This window comes from Carcharodon carcharias, chromosome 22 (genome assembly GCF_017639515.1).
Source record: "Carcharodon carcharias isolate sCarCar2 chromosome 22, sCarCar2.pri, whole genome shotgun sequence".
NCBI lineage: Eukaryota > Metazoa > Chordata > Chondrichthyes > Lamniformes > Lamnidae > Carcharodon > Carcharodon carcharias.
Window position 1 is genome coordinate 38,269,928 of NC_054488.1, and position 18,816 is coordinate 38,288,743.

Below are 18,816 nucleotides of genomic sequence, written 5' to 3' on the forward strand. Positions count from 1 at the left end.
CTGGATGGGATGGCAGGTGGGGTACCCTAGAATTGGGCACTATGGCTGTGGTGCAGTATCCACCACCTACCCAGCCCTGCCTGACCGCAGGTGACAGACAGGCCTGCTCGCCTATTGGCCAGTTGAGACCCCTTTGTGGTCGGTTAGTGGCCACTGACAGGCCTCCTCCTGCAGCCACTGGGAATTTATCTACAGTAGTGGAAGTCAATATCAAATATCCAGCCTGTCAGGTGAAACCTGGCGGTTCAGTAGCTGGATACCTCCTTTTTGGTCCCCCGGTACCAATTAGAGGCCCCGCCCCAAGGTATTTTATGCAACCCCCTGGCAATTCCCCTCTTTCCCTCCACCATCATTAGGTTTGCTAACTTGGACTCCCCTTTGCCCCAGGCTCTATCACGGCACACCTTCTTTGGGGACTGTTGCAGTCCCAGCAGTGGCCACCACTCCTGGTGGAGCTGCTGCGACAAGAGAGTTGCTGGCCATTTGATTTCTTGCAACTGGGAGGTGAGACCTTGTCCCAGATAGACCGGTCTTCAATGGCTGTTAAATGACAGCGAAGCGAGCTGGCCAAGTGACAGTGGGCTCGCCACCACTGCACACACACACCCCCCCCCCCCCCCCACCCCAACCCCTCACCTGACTTTTATGCTGCATTGCAGGAACTCTGCCCACAGCATAAAATTCAGCCCTTAGGGCTAAATTTTGCATGTCAATGTTCAGATCTCTAGTGTGATAACCACTTGGAATTCAACCTGGGTAAGCAAGTCACTAAGATGACTAGAAAAATTGATAAATGTGAGGAGAATCTTTAATAAATTTCACTCTCATTGGTTACTTTTATTTATTCTTTCATTGAATGTGGGCATCGCTGGCAAGGCCAGCATTTGTTGCTCATCTCTAATTGTCCCTGAACTGAGTGGTTTGCCGTACCATATCTGAGATCAGTTTAGTGTCAGAGCAGTTTAGAGTCAGACACAGTCCTGTGGATCTGGGCTTACATGTAGGCCAGACCCAGGCACAGATGGCAGATTTCCTTCCCTAAAGGACATTAGTGAACCAGATGGGTTTTTAACAACAATTGTTTCATGGTCACCATTACTGAATTTAAACCCCACCCGCTGTCATGAGGGGATTTAAACCTGTGTCCTGAAAGGATTAGCCTGGGCCTCTAGACTACTAGTCCAGTGACATTACCACTATACCACTGTCTTTCCTAAGTTTTTGATATTCTACAGAACTTGTATCTTTATCTTCTGAGTGAAGGTAATATTTTGAGGTGGGGAGAGAGAAGGGCTCTTTGGCTCCAAATCAATAAATTTAATGAGAGCCAGCTCTGCTCCAGAGCTTCCCATCTCCAGCAGTAAAGAGAGATGCGTGGGATATTGGTCTTATGTAAGATTATAATTGAACAATACTGTAAGAATTTATGGTGCTCAAGTGAGGTCTATATGTTGCTGCTGCTTGTAGCTACTCCTACCACGAGATCTGCTGTAATGGTATGTCACGCTCATTTGTCTCATGCCACCCTCACACATCCACTGTAGCTCATCTGCAACCACTCTGACATTTGTCATCCAATTATGCCCAGGGCGACCCCTCTTTCAGCTGCCCTCCACTTTGCCCTCTAGAAGAGATCTCTGATAGATCTATATAGGGAATATAAAATCTGCAGCTGTACTTGAACAATAGTTTACATTGTTTCTTCTAGCCTGCGTCAGTGTTTTACAGCTGGTGTGCTTGTCTAGAATTGTTTCTCATCCATAGAAATGTGAGTGGATAATTAACCATTGCATCATGGAACAGAGGTTAATGGAGCTTTTGGCATCAGCCTCTTACAGTTTGTCCACTTATGCAATGTTGCTGCGCTGCTTAATATACCGAAACAAAGGGCTGAATTGTTTGGTGGGGGTTAAGGGGGGGGGGGTACAAACCTACCGCAGCAGTTTCCAGGGACTCTAAAGCCATTCGATGCCCACCAGGTAATTAAATTCCAGGTGTTGGAGCTTCTGTCCCTTTTTAAGGGCAGAGATTCTCCCCCACTTTACCCCCAAGAACTGCTTGCCAAACAGAGGGTCGGCAACACTTAAGCCCCCAACAGCACCACTGGGAATGGTAGCCATTACTGATAACTGCAGCCGGCCAAGACTAGCAACCATGGAGGAGGCCCTGAAATGTAGGTAAGTGGGTTGGGCTTGCCAGGGCCAATAAGGCAGCCCCTGGCAGAGTGGGAGAGAAGCAGTCATTGCTGAGGGCATGATGGGGGTGGAGGGTGTGTTTCAGTAGAGATAACCCTTGATGCAGGGATGGCACACTCCATGGGCCATAGAATGCCCCATCAGGGAGCTACCATCTTTTACTGGGTGGCCTCCCTTTATGGTGTAGGGGACCCACCCATCGCCCAACACCTGGTATGCCACCAGTGGCAGTAGCCTCAACTAATCTCTGGGTGGGAAGGGCATCATCCTCAAACTTCCCTGTCCGTGACTGAATCGCAGCAAGTCAGGAAGGTGATGGGCACTCCACCCCACTACCCACCCTCCATCCGAATTCAATGGCCTCCCCCAGCCCTGGAACCCAGTCCACTCTTTTGTGCCAAATTAAATTCTGCCCAAAATATGCAGTTTGGACTAGGGAGGATGAGGGATAATCCAACTCGAGCTACTAAACAACTTAGCTCTGAAGAAGGGTCATACGGACTGGAAACGTTAACTCTGTTTCTCTCTGCACAGATGCTGTCAGACCTGCTGAGTTTTTCCAGCATTTTCTGTTTTTGTTTCAGATTTCCAGCATCCGCAGTATTTTGATTTTATTATACTGAACAACTTAATTGGCCTCAGTTTCATGATGAAATTCAGTTGATTATATTCCGAAAAAGAGAGCCAAACCTAGGCCAATAAGAAATTTGGTGCATTTATTTGTCCCCCACCCCGCAGGCTGCAATGCATTGGACATCATAAAGTCAGAAAGTTACACTACATATATACACTGATCTCTCTATTGATGGAGAGTACAAATCTGTCTGGCCAAGATGAGAAAGATTCTTAATATTTATAAAATATGGCAAATGGCCTAACTTGGATAAATTAGCAACTCATCTGTGGGGACCCGACAGACTTTCATATGTATGCTATTGATGTAGATGGCAAGCATTCCCTGATTCAAATTGATCAGACCCCACACTGGTTGGGAATTTGGATGATTTGTTTCATTGTGGAAGAACTTCTTGTGAAAACTTTCTATGCAGGTTGTTCTATTATTACTGCTTGATTAAAACATCAAAACTGACCTTTATATAGTTTAAACTAAATGCCCGGTTAATTCTGAAGTCAACATCCAGTGTGGCACTTAAGTGAACAATGTGACTGATTTGCACACTTTTTATTCATTTAGAACTTGATGCAGAGGCTATCATTTTAAACATTATTTGTTATTTACAAGCCTGTGTTTAAAACTACTTAATCAGAAATATGACATTTTATATTTGCTAAATTTTCATAGTGAATAATGAGATTAAACTGACCCATTTTAGATGATCAATTAACAGATTAGTATTTTTAAAGATAAAAATGAGACCATTAATCTCCTGCTGAAGTGTGTGCATTGTGTAGGAGCTGTAAAGTTGTCTTAATGCTAAAAAAAATGTACTTCCTATTATAAAACATTTTGTAGAAATAAATTGCGGGGACAAAAATTTTTGGCTTATGAAAACATTAAAATCAGGTCCATAAAATAAATTAGCCACTAGCCAGAAGATACATTTGCAGTGGGTTCAGTGTCTAACTTGAGTAGAAATACAAAATGATGCTAATTGAGCTAAAAACAGAAAATGCTGGAAACACTCAGCAGGTCTGGCAGCATCTCTAGAGAGAAAGAGAGATAATGTTTCAGGTTGATGACCTTTTCATTTAAATTTCCAGCACCTGCAGTGCAGGTATTTTGTTGTTGTGCTAATTGAGCTAAGTTAGTTTGAACCTCACTTTGGGGATGTACCTATTCCTGCAGTATTAAAATTAATAAAGGCATCCAGGCATACTTATTTCTTCATTTGTTATGCAGCTTTTGCTTGTAAATGGGAACATTAAGGGTTGACATATGACAAGCGGTTGACTAATGGTGATTGTGCATATCCACAACTTTTGGGATTTTCTATTTGACTGGGGGAGGGGAGGGTTTAGGTAGGAAAAAAAAGTCTAAGTATAAGGAAATGAGGGGCTAAAACCAAAGGTCAGAGTCTAAAAATAGATAAAGATAATATAAACACTTCAGGAACAGAAACAGTTGCAGGAAATAATAATTCAGTACCAGGTTAAAAATAAGACAGAAGTGATTGAAAAAGTACATTAAACCATTAAACTGTACATCAATGTGTAGACCATCAGCAGCCAAAAGAGTGAGGGGTCAAAATGTAAACAATGCACTAATAAGACATACAGTATGGGTAGGATGAGGATGGTTACCCAAGCATGAGTTTTTGTACACAACATAAGAAATAAAAGCAATGAGTTAGAGGCACAACTTACTTGAAGGATTTGATACAGAGCCATTATAGAGACCTGGCTATGAGCCGTGTATGATTGAGAACTAAATATTCCGAGCTATAGGAGCTTCTGAAAGATCAGAGAAATTGGGAAAAGAGGAGGAATAACTGCAGGACTGGAAAGAAAGGATTCTAATAATGGTGAAGCAACAGTGGAAACAGTATGGATAGAACTAAGAAGAAGGAAACAGTGCAAAGTTCTGGAGGGAATTGTGTACAACATCCTGACAGTAGTGATGGAGGGGAGGGATGTATAAATACAGAGATCAGGGAAGTATGTATAATGAGAGGTTTTAATTTCCACATAGATTGGGAAAAGCAGGATATCTCAGATAATAAACCTATGAACATATGAAATAGGAGCAGAAGTAGGCCATTCAGCCCCTCGATCAATAGATCGTGGCTGATCTGTTTTTGTTTCGAGTTCTACATTCCCTTCTATCCTTTTTGATTCCTTTGCCTAACAAAAATCTATCTACCGCTGCCTAAAAAAACTCAATGACCCCACTTCCACTGCCTTCTGAGGCAGAGAGTTCCAAAGTTGCACAAACCTCTGAAAGAAGAAAGTTCTCCTAATCTATGTCCTACAAGGGTGACCCCTAATTTTAAAACAGCGCCCCCTAGCGCTGGACTCTCCCACAAGAGGAAACATCCATCCCATGTCCACCTGGTCAAGATCATTCAGGATCTTATATACTTCAATCAAGTCACCCCTCATTCTTCTAAACTCCAGTGGAAACAAGCCCAGCCTGTCCAACCTATCTTCATAAGACAACCCGTTCATTCCAGGTATCAATCTAGTAAACTCCCCTGAACTGCCTCCAAAGCATTTACCTCCTTCCTGAAATAAGGAGACTAAAACTGTACACAGTATTTGAGATGTGGTCTCAGCAATGTCCTGTAAAACTGAAACATAACATCCTTACTTTTATGTTCAATTTGTCTCATAATAAAAGATAGCATTCCATGAGCCTTCTTGATTACTTGCTGTACTTGCATACAACTTTTTGTGACTCATGCATGAGATCACCTGGATCCCTGTACTCCTTGGAATTCTGTTTAAGTAATCCTCTGCTTTTTTATTCTTCCTGCCAAAGTGAACATCATCACATTTTCCCACATTATGCTCCATGTGCCAGATTTCTGCCCACTCATTCAACTTATCTATATCCGTCTTCTTTATAACATACTATCCTACCCATCTTTGTTGTAAATTTAGCTCCCATGCTTTCGCTCCTCTCATCTTAGTCATTGATGTAAATTGTAAAAAGCTGAGGCCCCAGCATTGACCCCTGCGGGACTCCATTAGTCACATATTGCCAATCAGACAAACCCATTTATGCATATTCTCTGTTTTCTGCCAGGCAGCCAATCTTCTATCCAGGCTAATAAAGGCAACAAACATCAAGAATGTATTTGTGACATTTTTCTGGAACAGTTTTCTATTCTAGAACAGATAGTCATTTGGTAGTACAGAACTTCAGTATTGCTGAAAAAGGAGACATGTCAAAGTTTTTCATCTTGCACTCATCAGGACACTCACAAGAATACCAAGATTAGGGGGGAAACAAAAATTTATAGTGTGAGTGGTGTTGCCATGGAGAATGCTCCACTGATGGTGACTGACAGATCGTATCAAACTGCATGTCCCAGCCGCTGTTCGCAACGGGCTGGGTACAAACCGTACCCAACCAGCCTGTGCTTGCAAAACTCAAAACACAGTTGACCAACATTAGATGTGATTCCGTGATTGACAACAAGATGTTTCCTCTCATGGGTGAGTCTAGAATAATCCTCAGTGTGCTAAGAATGACACTGACAACCAATTTAAGATTGTCAGCCGGGCTTGCAGTGTGGCAATTACAAAGAGCCCTTTTCTTTGCAGACAGAAAGAACATGTACATTATGCCTGTTTCAGCTAAACAAAATTAATAACAGCCATTCGCTGACTCATTCCTCAGGACAATGCCTTGACCAATCAGGGTCAATCTGCCTGGTTTAAAATTCAAACAATGCTTGATACTTAACTATTAGTCACTATTAGTGGTGCATTCCCCATATCAATGCCATTTGCTAACCAATCATCACTCTCTTCACATGCAGTATAAATTGTTGTTTCCCCCCCTTATATTGGTATTCTTGCAAGTGTCCTGATGAGTGCAAGAAAAAAAGCTTAGACATGTTTCTTTTTTCAACAATAATCTAGAACAGTCAAAAGGAACAGGCCAAACTGGATTTGTTGAGGAATAATGAACCAGAATTAGTTAACAATCTGGTATTGGGTTTGATGGGGAGAAATGAGAGTCACAAACCAATCTTGTAAACTTTAAATACGGCAAATTTTGAAGGGATGAGAAATAAGTTAACTACAGCTGACTTGTTAATGTGTAAACCTACAAATGGGAATCCAAGCTTCCCAGTGGAGGATTCTTCAGCGGGTGTAGGTGCATGGAGGCCCTGGTCCTCTATTCAGCTACAAAAGTTTTCTGCAGGAATATTGTGGTGGCGGGTGAGTGGTTATAGCTGGAAACAGCTCATGAGCTGTTATCAGCTGAGAGGACCGCATCATGAAGGTAGGTCCAAACCATAAGATTATGCAGTGTACTGGATCTGAGTGTGTATTGACTAGCAAGAAAACATATTATCAGTTACATCATTCAGAACCTGAAAGCTGATGCCCCAGTGACCTTGGAAGCTAGTTTCTATTGTCTTCTGTAAATGGCATTCCAGGGGTTGAAGGTCATTGGCCAGGGAGATAAGTGTTTACAGTGCTATCACCAAATTCAAGCAGTGCTCATTGTGCCACCTTATGAGGCTTTGGTATTGAGATGTCTCTGTCCACCACTCAGCTCCTCCTGGAGAGTGTGTGATACTCATCCAGCATCTATTTTGGAGCATGATTAGTGAGATCTAAATGCACAGGCTTGAGAACCAATGCAGAATCCTGTTGAGCTTTTGCTCTCCATTGTCAATTTAATACCAATTTAATCTCTAACTCCTTTAACATTGTGTGTGTAATGAATAAAGAGTACCAGATGTATACTGTTGACCCGCTGTATAAGATGACCCATGTTTTTGGTGCCAAAGATCATGTTTAGGCCTATATTTGATGTGTAAGTCAACCTTTCTGTTAAGAAATTCTTTACTCACATTAGAAGTTAGCATCAATTTTTCACCTCAGAAATGCGTGTTTTACTTATCAAGTCGGTGCATGGGATCAAGTAAGCGATATGGGCCCTGTTGCCAAGATAATGTGCAGGAGTTTAAGAGCAGACTGCACATGGAGGTGGTACAGCAAAGGTTCATTAAATTGGTCCCAGGGACGAGGAGGTTGTCTTGGGATAAGGGGGTTGATAAGAGGCTGAGTAAACTGGGCCTATATTTTCTGGAATTTAGAAAAATGAGAGGCGATCACATTGAACCATACGAGATTCAGAATGGACTTGGTAGGGTGGATTGTCTCTGCTGATCAGGGAATCTAAAACATGAGGAAACAGTCTCGGGATTAGGGGCTGATCATTTAGAACTGAGAGCAGGAGAAATTACTTCACTCAAAAGGTTGTGAATCTTTTGGAATTCTCTACCTCAGGGTTATGGATGCTCCATCGTTGAATGCATTTAAGGCAGGGATAGACAGATTTTTGGTGTCTCAAGGAATCAAGTCAAATTGGGATTGGGCCCGAAAGTGAAGCCCAGGATCAGCCATGATCATATTGAATTGTGGAGCAGGCTTGATGGGCTGTATGGTCTACTCTTGCTCCTATTTCTTGCATTCTTCAGCTCAAAAAACAAAGTACAAAGCTGGTTTTGAGTGAAAAGTTGTAACATTTGCTATCTCTTCAAATAACTGTGCTGCACCGAGGGAATTTGGCTGGCAAAATACTGGTGCAAGAGTGGAAGAAGAAGGAATCCATCTTGAAGAAGATGTCCAAGATCAAATGCACTATCAGAACAGGGATCAACTACTGGCCTGATCTTGAAAAATGCATGGGTCTTTGAAAATCGCAAAATGGCTACATTGCCATCAGAAGTGCAATTTGTATATACACACACTGAAGTGTGCCAAATCAAACCCTGAGTCTAGTAAAGATTTCAAAGCAACAGTTAATTGGTGTAGCCGCTTTATGGAATGAAAACGTCTCGTGTTGCAGCAGGAGACCAAGATTGCTCAGAGACTACCAACAGACTTCAATGCCAAAATTACTGGTTTCTAGCTCAGACAGCAGCAAAAAGATAAATCCATTACGTGACATTGGCAACCTGGATGAAACGCCCATGAATTTCGCTATGCCCAGCAACCAAACTGTGGAGTGGAAAGATTCGCGAATAGTTCTAGTGAAAATCATAGTGTTCATGAGAAGACAAGATTCATGGCGGTACTAGCCTGCATGGACAATGGAGCAAAATTCAAACCTATGGCAATTTTCAAATGTAAAAGGATGGTGAAATGAAGTTCCCTGCAAGAGTTTTTGTGCTTGCCCATGAATGGTTGGATAGATGATAGAGTGAAGTTATGGATTGATAGGTGTCCTGGTGGCCTGCACAAAAAATGCAGCTTCTCAGTATGGGAAAAGTGAAAATCCCATATAACTGAGATCAAGAGGTGCCTGTGAGGAAAAAAAAAATCCACATTTCAGTTATGTCAAGGCGTCTAATGTCTGCAGTTCCACCTTTTGATTGTGTGCCTTAACAAGCCATTCAAGGGTCATATGGACTCAAAACGTTAACTGTGTTCCTCTCCGCAGATGCTGCCAGAACTGCTGAGTTTTTCCAGGTATTTTTTCTTTCATCTAAGTATCATGTTAGCATCTAATGGAGTAGGTGGGTGGTTGTTGGAGAAAAAAACCTTCTCAAAGAGTGGAAATATGCATGCTGCCCTCATCAAATTGTTGAATCTGTTATCAAACTGTTATCAAATCACTCAAAAAATGCAGAATATCAATTCAGTGGATGGAGAGAAAGATGATTTGCTATGGACAGATGATTCTGAAATCAAAAGCACCCAATTTGATCCAGAGTGGGATCCTTACAATGATGCCATAGCCAAAGTGACTCAATGACTTAGAATATATAAACATAAGGAAACTGAGTAGGCCAGTTGGTCCATTGAGCTTGCTCTACTATTCAATAAGGTCATAGCTGATCAGCTTGCACCTTAACTCCACTTTCCTGCTTGCACGCCATAACCCTTGACTCCCTTGTTGATCAAACATCTATAACTTTGCCTTGAATATATTCAGTGACCCAGCCTCCACTGCTCTCTGTGGAAGAGAATTCCAAAGATTAACAACCCTCTGAAAGAAGAAATTCCTCCTCATCTCCAGCCTAAATGGGTAACCACTTATTTTTAAACTTTTTCCCCTAGTTCCCACAAGGGGAAACATCCTCTCAGCATCTACCTTGTCAAGCCATGTCAGATGTTATATATTTCAATAAGATCACTTCTCAGTCTTCTAAATTCCAATGAGTATAGGCCCAACCAGCTTAAACTTTCCTCATAAGCTAACTCCTTCATCCCATGAAACAGTCTAGCGAACCTTCTCTGAGCTGCTTCCAATGCAAGTATTTCTCTCCTTAAGTAAAGAGACCAAAGCTGCACACAGTACACCAGGTGCCCTGTCCAGTTTTGTCAAGATTGCCTTACTTTTGTACTCCAACCCCCTTGCAATAAAGGCCTAAACTCCATTTTCTTTCCTAATTACTTGCATACTTCCATGCTAACTTCCTGTGATTCATGTAGATCCCCCTGTATCATAGTATTCTACAGTCTCTCTAAATTGAAATAATATTATCCTTTTACAGACTCATCATATCCTTTACCTATTTTTGTATCATCAGCAAATTTAGCCACAAGACAGTTGGTCCCTTCATCCAAGTCATTTTAATATAGATCATATATAGTTGAGGCCCCAGCACTGATTTCTGCAGCACTCCACTAATTACAGTTTGCCATGTTGAAGATGACCCATTTATCTTGACTCTCTGTTTGCTGTTAGTTAATCAATCCTTTATTCATGCTAATATATCTCCCCAACACTGTGAGCTTTTATCTTGTGCAGTAACCTTTTATATGTCACCTTATTGAATGCCTTTTGGAAATCCGAATACACTACATCTAGTGGTTCCCCTTTATCAAACCTGTTTGTTATATCCACCCTGCTTATTACATGCTCAAAGAACTCCAATAAATGTGTCAAATATGATTTTCTTTTCACAAAAACCATATTGACTCAGCCTTGTCATGTTATGATTTCTAAATGTCTTGCTGGTTCTTCCTGAATAATGGATTCTAGCATTTTCCCAATGACAGATGTTAGGCTAACTGACCTATAGTTTCCTGCTTTCTGTCTCCCTCCTTTCTTGAGTAGACATGTTATGTTTGTGGTTCTCCAATTAGCTGGACATTTCTGGAATCTGTGGAATTTTGGACATTACAGCGAATACACCTATAATCACAGCCACACTTCTTTTAGGAGCCTAGGGTGAAGGCCATCAAGTCCAGAGGATTTGTTAGCCCTTAGCCCCATTAGTTTCCGCAGTACATTTTCTCCCTGTGATTGAAGTTCCTCCCTCCTTTTGCCTTTTGATTTTCTACTATTCTTGGGATTTTTTTTGTGTTTTCTACTGTAAAGACATCCAGGATGTTGGCATACCACCATCTATCAGTATTGACAATGTGACACTGGAGGCTGTTGATGGCTGGTGATTGTGGAGCCTAGATATGTGAAGGTATCTGTCACTTGATGCTAAAATCAACACGCATTGCAAAATCTGCAGCTGTGATGTCAAAGCTAAGTAAGAGAGTGTGCAACGACAGCAGTCTGACTGAGAACATCAAACTGTGAGTCTACAAAGCCAGCATCCGAGGTGCACTCATCGGAGTGGTGATACCTGGACAACATATGCTAGGTAGGCAGGAGAAAGGGCAAATAGCTTCCATCTTTGCTGTCTCAGACGTATCCCTGGAATCTCTTGGCAGGACAAGGTCACTAACTCGGAGGTCCTGGTGTGTGCTAATTCCGTCAGCATACATTACTTGCTAAGTCAACAACATCTACATTGGCTACAATGGATGATGGCCTTCTGTATGGTGAATTGGCAACTAGGTTGGGCCTCTTGAGAATCTATGTCTCCGACACAAGGATACTTGCATGTTGAATATGAGGATGGTAGATATTGACACTGACAATGGTCGATGGGAGATGGTCGCTGCCAGCCATGACCTCTAGAGGCCGACTGTTTGGAACGGCATCGGAAGAGGTGAGCAGGAACGAAAAGCCCAGTTGGTCGAGAAGACGGCCCAGAGAAAATAGGGGCCAGCCAATTAGTGCACCTTCTCAGCCCACTATTCTTCTTCAACCAATGCAGTAGAGACCGCCACAAACCATCCTGTTATGAGACGGAAGGCTGCCTGTGACTGATAAGAAATACGCCATTTTCTTGTTTGGCATTATTGGTTCCCCAGTTTTATCCTCTAAGGGACCACCACTTACTTTAGCTACCTTTTCCTTTTTTATATAGTTGTGGAAGCTCTTACTCTCTTTTTATATTTCTTGCTAGTTTCCTCTCATACTCTACTTTTTCCCTCTTATGTATTTTGCTGGTTTCTAAAAATTTTCCAATCTTCTGCTCTGCCGCTAATCTTTGCAGCATTGTAAGCCTTTTCTTTCAATTTGATGGCATCTTTAAACTTCCTTAGTTAGCTACAGATGGTGCATCCTTCTCAGAGTCTTTTGTTTTCAAAAGATATATCTCCTTAACTGTCTGTCGCTACTTATCTTGTGTATTACTGTTTAATCTATTTTCCCAGTGCACTTTAGCCAACTCTATTAATTTCCTTGAAATTGCCTTTATTTAAGTTTAAGGCATTCATTTCAGACCCACATTTCTCAAAGTGAGTGTGAAATCTGATTACGTTAGAAACTCTTCTTCTTCTTCTTCAAGAAGACCTAAGAGGGTATAAGTGACCATGGATTTTATTGGTCCATGATTATTCTTGGCAAAGTATTGCAGTAGTCTGCCATTGCCTTATGCAGCATGGCTCTGTTCCCACCTGCTATCAGGCACATTAGAAGGATTGACAGACTGATAATAAACCCTGTTTGGCTGCATTATGAACATGCCTTCCATGGCCATCAAGTCCTGAAGTGGGACTTGAGCCTAAAGGCAGGGATGCTACCACTGCACCACAAGACTTCCTTTCGATCAGGTTATAATCGTTCTTGTCTAGAAGATCCTTTTACGATGAGGTCATTCATTAATCCTATTTCATTACATATTACTAGTTCTAATATAGCCTGTTCCCTGGTTGAGTCCAGACATATTGTTCAAAGAAACTGCTTAAAGAATTTGATGAACTCTTGCATTGAATGCCAAAGATAATGAATTTGACGGTTTTAAACATCTTGATTGTGGTGAATGGTATCCATGTAGAATTAATTCATTCAATAAAATGTGTCACATTGCTTTAATTTAAATTATCGATGTTATTTTTTTCACATTTCAAAATGAACACTGATACTAACACCAATGGTTCATGTTTATACTCGACATATAAGTCGATCCCCATTTTTGGAAGGATTTTTTAAAGCTTCAAAGGTCAACCTTGCAATCTATGGTTAAAAACAACAAATGAAGAATCAGTGGGATCATGGACATTTCCTAGCTATTATCATGAGATATTGGAGTGCGAAGGAGACTTAAAGTGAGGGATCAGTGATGTCTAGATTCATCTCCATGAAGTGTGGTTCACTAACTTGATGAGCCTCTAGACTCCAATGCTAGAGAAAATCTCTTCCCTACTCCATAACTTCATCTTTAGGACATGCAGGTCTGGTTTCCTTCTTTGATCTAGCTGCCATTCTTTCCATCTAGGTTTTTTGCTTTCACTGTTGCCAGAACTTCTTCAAAGCAAAAGCAGATTTATACACAGCTGCTGCATCAGGTCTATACCTCTCCACCAAGTATTGAAGTTCCTCAATTTTTCACCTGTCATTCAGAGCTCACTTGGGACTTCTCCAGCATCTGGGCCCAAGAGGTGTTGCAGGTTATTTTTAAACCCTTTTCTGTTTAATTACATAGCTGACCCCAAAGCTTGCAGTTGAGTAATGGTGCAATGGCATGTTGGGGCCCGATACCTCATGATTTCATGAAAATAGAATAACCATTCGGAAATACTGAATGGCTAACATGCTTGTCAATGAATCCAACCACCCCAGATAATTGCCCTCTAGGGTCTCATTTTTCTCCACTGATCTGCATACGTAAGTAATGTCAGGGCTGGCATATCTAAAATTGAATTGGTGTGACCTTCCCATTTGTTCCACCTTTTCTGACAGTCATTTAACATCTTTATTTCTGCACTATCCTGATGGCAACATGTGTACAGTCACAGGACACCCTGGATGTGAGGGAAGCTGGTCACTGCTTGGTCTCTCTTCTCGACTGTTGATGTCAGTGGATAAGGCGATGATCTGGGCAGCCCCGGTGAACAGGGTGTCAGTAACCTGCATACTGCAAACTAGGATACCGATTTGATATCTCTTGGAACATACTTGAAGGAGGCTGTGACATAGAAGTTAACAGCAATGGTGACTGGGACCTGACCCCTGGTCAGGCTGGCAGCAGGTTCTGTTGCAAGAGGCTACAGAGTTCTGTAACTAAATACCTGATGATATGTGGCCCCCTGATGCAGTGCTCTTCACATATCCAAGAATGTGATTCTACCTGGCTCAGGTGACCACTGCTATGGCCAGAATGTGAAGGAGAGGAGCTCTCTGCGCTGAGGTGCCCTCTCAAAAACCTGGTAAGTAATTAAACAACTGCGAGCAGTCAGATCCTGGTGGTTGGAGTTGGGGGTGGGGTTAGTCGGTGGGGGGCATATTGCAGCGGATGAGCCATGAAGCGACTGCAGGGCACCCCTCAGAACCCATTGGGAGGCTGCCAGGGTTTCCTAGAGGTCTCCCCACATGCCAGCAGGCCTTCCCAATTCAAGCAAAATGGCAGTGGAGCAATTAACTGAGCAATTAATTGCCTCAACAAAAACAGAATTACCTGGAAAAACTCAGCAGGTCTGGCAGCATCGGCGGAGAAGAAAAGAGTTGATGTTTCAAGTCCTCATGACCCTTCGACAGAACAATTAATTGCCTCGATTGGCCACCGAGCGAGCATCGCACCACAGAAGTTCTCATCACCAATAAGATGCCATGGAGTGGGAAGCTGCTGAGCTCCCCACCTGACGCCTTCACTTGTCATGTTATCAGCTCTCCTGCCTTCCAACCTATCATCATAGGGCCAAGATAAGTCACGAATGCAGCAGTAAGTACTGCTATTTTAACCATCTAGTGTCCTGTTCCAAGCAGATGGAAAAGAAATCGAGGCTTGTGTCCTTCTTGTCTGGGCAACTGCAATTTTTCAAGAACTGGCTAACTTCCCTTCCTCACCACCAACCCCCCCAACTTTCTCGGAGCAAGACGCATTATCCCCACAACAGTGAATTTTGGGAACATGGTCTATTCTAATTAAATAGCACTATACCAGTGATTGATGGCAGTAAGAAGTCTGAAAACATGACAACAAATTAACCACTTGATCCTGGTCATTTTATAGCACATACTCTATGTTAGGTCTGTAAACATATAATTTTTTGTCTTAGTGGCTGTCACCTTTAGCTGTAAGGACAATTTCAAACCTGTACAAATCAGCTTCAGTTTAACACAGAGCACTTGGGTTAGATTTTTGCTAACAAGGCAGGAAGCTCAAGTCAGGAAACTTTCTGACTTGTAAAGCCATCTCCAAATTAATGGTGCCCAAATGCACTATTTTTGCTCTGGGGAGGTGGGATGGGATTGAGTCAGGCCTGCCATCCCTCGAAGCAGTTTGGATGTTGCTACGAAAATGGGTGAGTGGCTGAGACGGGCGGGTTAGAAGGCCTGCCTTGGTTCTCTGGGACTTTATCCCAGTTGTATTAATGGCAGTTAGACCTTCTAACTGTCACCCCCGACACCCCTCCCACCCATTCTCCATGTGACCTCCATGCCCCCCCTGCACTCTCCAAGCCCACTCACCCGATACGCACTATCGGCAGAACCAGCAAGACATATGAAAAATGATAAGTCTTGAAATGCTCATGAAGAAAACGCCCATTCAGAAATCTGCTATGAAGAAAGCTGCTGCTCTTACAACCCTATAGAAGCATCTATCACTCGCTGCCATTCATAGTTTCAATGACAGGAGTTTTACACCACTTCACATCTCCCTAATCTTAGAACATAAGAAATAAGAGCAGGACTAGGCCATTTGGCCCCTCAAGCCTGCCCCACCATTCTATAAGATCATGGCTGATCTACCCCAAGCCTCAACTTCTCTTTCGTACCTGCTCCTCATAGCCCTCAACTCCCCGTTATTTCAAAGATCTATCTACCTCCTCTTTAAATACTTTCAGTGAGCTAGCCTCCACAACTCTCTGAGGTAGAGAATTCCAGACATTCACTACCCTCTGAGAGAAGAAATTCCTTCGCATCTCAGTTTAAATTGAGTGTCCCCTTATTCTCTAACTATGTCCCCTAGTTCGAGATTCCCCACTAGTGGAAACATCCTCTCAACATCTATCCTGTTAAGCCCCCTCAGAGTCTTGTATGTTTCAATAAGATCAGCCCTCATTCTTCTAAACTCTAATGAACAAAGGCCTAACCTGTTTAGCCATTCTTGATAAGTCAACCCCTTCAAACCAGGAATCAGCCTCATAAATCTCTTTTGAACTGCCTCCAGTATATCCTTTCTTAAATAGGGGGACCAAAACTCAGTACTCCAGGTGTGGCCTCACCAATACCCTGTACAGTTGTAACAAGACTTCCCTATTTTTAAACCTCAACTCCTTAGCAAACAAGCCAAAATTCCATTTGCCTTCTTAATTACATGCTGCACTTGCATGCTAACTTTTTGTGTTTCATACGCAAGAACACCTAGATCCTTCTGTGCTGCACTTATTTGGAGTCTCTCTCCATTTAAATAATATTCTGCCTTTTGATTCTTCCTACCAAAGTGCATGACCTCACACTTTTTTTACATTAAACTCCTTCTGCCAAGTTTTTGCCCACTCATTCAACCTATCTATATCCCCTTGTCAATTTCTTATGTCTTCATCACAACATGCCCTCCCACCTACTTTTGTATTGTCAGTAAATATTTATGCATTACACTCTGTCCCCTCCACCAAGTCATTAATATAGATAGTAAATAATTGAGGCCTTGGACTGATCCTTGTGGCACTCCACTAGTTACGTCTTTCCAACCTAAAAAAGACCCGTTAATCGCAACTCCCTGTTTTCTGTGTGTTAACCAATCCTCAATCAATGCTAATACATTACCCCCAATACCTTGCACTCCTATCTTGTGCAATAAACTTTTATGTGGCACCTTATCGAATGCCTTCTGGAAATCCAAATACACCATATCTACCGGTTACCCTTTATCAACTCTGTTTGTTATATTCTCAAAGAACTCTAGAAAATTTGTCAAACATGATTTCCCTTTCACAAAACCATGTTGACTCTTTTTGATTGTGTTAAGCTTTTTTAAATGTTCTGCTAATTCTTTCTTAATAATAGACTCTCACATTTTCCCAATGACAGATGTTAGGCTGACTGGCATATAGTTACCTGCTTTTTGTCTCCCTCTCTTATTGAACAGGGTCTTCACGTTAGTGGTTTTCCAATCTGCTAGGACCCTCCAGGAATCCGGTGACTTCTGGAATATTTCGACCAAAGTCTCCACTATCTTCACAGCCACTTCCTTTAAAACCCTTGGACTTGGGCCATCAGGTCCTGGCAACTTGTCAGCCTTTAGTCCCAAGAGTTTGTCAAATACTTTGTCCCTCATAATAGAGACTGTTACAAGATCTTTCCTCCCATTTTCTCCTTGCTTATCTGATATCCTTGGGATGTTTATAGTGTCCTCCACCGTGAAGACCAATGCAAAATGTTGGTTTAAATTTGGCTTAAATTGTCTGCCATTTCCCTGTTCACCATTATCAATTCTCCACTTGCATCCTTCAAGGGTCCCACGCTCACTTTAGCCATTCTCTTTCTTTTTATAGACCCATAGAAGCTCTTGCTGTTTGTTTTTATATTTCTTGCCAATTTACTTTCATAATCAATTTTCTCCCTCTATAATAGCCTTTAGGTCATCTGCTGCTGGTTCCTAAAAAAGTCCCAATCCTGTGGCTTACTAATAGTTTTCACCGCTTTGTATGATTGGATGCTCTCCTTGACCACCTTTGTTAACCACGGGTGGTTCATCCTTCTCATCGAGTCCTTCATTTTGATCGTGATAAATTTTTGCTGAGCATTATGAAATATCTGCTTAAATGTCTGCCACTGCTCATCCACTGACCTTCCCCTTAGTCTATTTTCCCAGCCTGCTTTAGACAACTCTTTTTCTTGCCAAAATGTCCAAATAAACATACAGACGTTGAGAAAAAAGATCAAAGAATAACTTGTTATAAACTCAAAGGTGTCAGTCAATCAAAGATATCACTGCACTTCAGCCTGTGTAAACAGCACCCTGCTGAGATAATCCGTTTTTGAGACTTGGAGCTCAGCCAAGCATTCATAACATGGTCAACTAGTCAATTGGATGTCTGACCATCTGATTCTGTTGATACAGTTGCAATGGAATACCCCTGCAATGGAACCAGTCAGGTTGGGAATGCAAGGTTCAGTCTCACTACCCACGCCCTTAACCCATACCAATGAACATTGCTGGGGATGGGAATCGACTCCTGCCATCCATTTTTTTAAGGTCTCTGGAGTTGGCTCAACTTGGCAAAAATCCAAGCACTTTAGTTTAACTCATTTTTAAAACCTTCCTGTGGAAAAATGATGCAATGCAGGAATATATCCATTTTACCACTGCACCTGAATTCCCTGCACTTTGAATTGTTCTAAGATTATGAATTTTAGAAAGTAGCACATTTTGAATTGGTTATACCAAAGAAAGCCATTACCTCTATCGAATGTACTAAGGCAGACTAAAACACATATTTTATTTCCGCTAGCTAATATTCTTATATGGGATCATATCATTGTAATGTATCAGTATCAATGCTTAACTGTAGAGATATCTACGAGTTCATGTTGAGCTATTTTTTAATGGGATAGATTTTGCTGTCCCTACGTAGGTTGGTTCACTGAGCAACTTAAAAGCTTTACAATAAATCTGGCTCTCTACATAAATATGCCATTAGTTTCCTTTGTATGAGTAATGTTTTGCAATATTTT